This window comes from Pundamilia nyererei, unplaced genomic scaffold (assembly GCF_000239375.1).
Source record: "Pundamilia nyererei isolate P.nyererei 1_Seehausen unplaced genomic scaffold, PunNye1.0 scaffold00307, whole genome shotgun sequence".
Lineage (NCBI taxonomy): Eukaryota > Metazoa > Chordata > Actinopteri > Cichliformes > Cichlidae > Pundamilia > Pundamilia nyererei.
In genome coordinates this window covers 108,290-110,139 of record NW_005187708.1, presented here as the reverse complement: position 1 = coordinate 110,139, position 1,850 = coordinate 108,290, and positions in this window count along the sequence as shown.

Sequence of the window (1,850 nt, the reverse complement as noted above, 5' to 3'; positions counted from 1 at the left end):
ATTAAAAGTCTTTAATTTTTGTCAACATATTGCAGGAAATGTTGATTCAGGTATTAGAGGATTGGAGGTTGCAGATTATCTTTGAGTTCCTCCAGCAAAGTGGGAATAATCGACACTCTCAGAGTGTTCTGATCTGATCTTCTGCTGGGATTAAAAATAAACGAACACAATCAAATCCTCTCCTCCTTAAACTTTACAGTCTGATATGGAAACTTGTGCAACGAGACCAGCTGTAAAAATCACCGTGTGGATTTCTCTAACGTGTCGCTGCAGCTCGCTGGATTGTTTAACACCAACAGATGGTTCACTGCTCCAACAGACCCTGAAAGTTATTTTCTGTGGCTCCACCCCCTGATTTACTCAGCCAATGAGATGGTATCCTTTATGGATTTGACATAAAAAATGTACTGTTGACATTTATAAAGGGAGCTCAGTGAGAAGATTGATGTAAGAGGTGGAAACTCCTGACCTGACCCTCAGTTCTTACCTGTGCATTTCTGGGAGTTCCTTTCTCTAAGCGCACTACACTGGGAGGGGAATATTTAAGTCAAGCACACAAACTGATTTACTATTATTTTCAACACACAGTCTCTTTGTGTAGATATTTTACAAAGACAAGAAACGTGTCTTATACTTTGCGCTCGATATGGCAGAGTTAAAGCTGCACGGAGATTTAAGAGCTCATGCTAGAAGAGTGAATGCCAACAAAGATGTTTATCACATCTTTGTTTACAAATAACCAATTCACCCAACTCTAAATGTGCTCACTGTACTCAGCCCCCACTCTGTGTGGTTTATGTCTATGCTCTCCATTATTCTCCCTTTCAGCCACACATTCATTGAACCCATCTCCTCCACATCACCCAAATCAGTCAGAGTGCCATCCGAGCCTAAATATTCATCTTCACCACCAGCAGCATCTAAAACGCCGGGAGTCCCGTCCTAGATTCTGTCACTGCTGGGACTCCATCAGAGTCCAATCTCCAAATACACTGATTAACTTCTCCATCTCAGAAAATCACGTTCAGTTCTTCCAAGTGATCTCTCCTTATTGAATTAATGTCACGTCTAAAGCACCAAACAAACACAAAACACAGCAAATGAGAAAAAAAATCTACTGGAGACTCGAGCTGGCAGAGCGCACACAATCAACCCTGAACTGAGTCAGAGTGAAAACATGAATTAGAAAGTTCTGAATCAAATACAAATTATAACCTGACATAAAATCACAAAAATATGCTGATGACATATTTTGATGCAGTTTAGTTTAAGACATTTTCTTCTTTGCCAAACAGAAACTTTGGGGCTCTCTTGGGTTCCCACTCTGATAAACACCAAACAGCAGTTTTCAGTGGAGAGTCCACAGTGTCAGAGTTTGAAGAGGAGGCATTAGATCATCTCCACAGTGAGCATGCAAATCTTTGGTTCCTAAAGAACTCAAAGGGTTGTTCGCTATGCATTTATCCCTCAGGGTCAGACTGTCAGCACATTCCACTGTAACGTCCTGCAGCGTCTGAGGGAAACATGCAGCACAAACCACCTGAACCTTGGAGCGTGCCGTCCATACAAGAGGTGGGTCAGTTTCAGAAAGACATAGTGGAGAGATTATGAGGCCGTTTTCAAACTGTTTTAATTCCCTTTGTCTGCAGTGAGATTATTATTCACAAGTGGAAACCATTTAAACTGCCAATCATGCCAGGTGAGGAAGTCCCAGCAAATTCATCCCAAGGTCTGATCATGTGATGTTCAGTGAAACTGCAACAAAGCCAAGAGCTACAGCTCAGACTCTGCAGGCCTCAGTTAGCAGGTTAACACAGGATGTACAAAAACACAAGGTACTGGAAGATTTT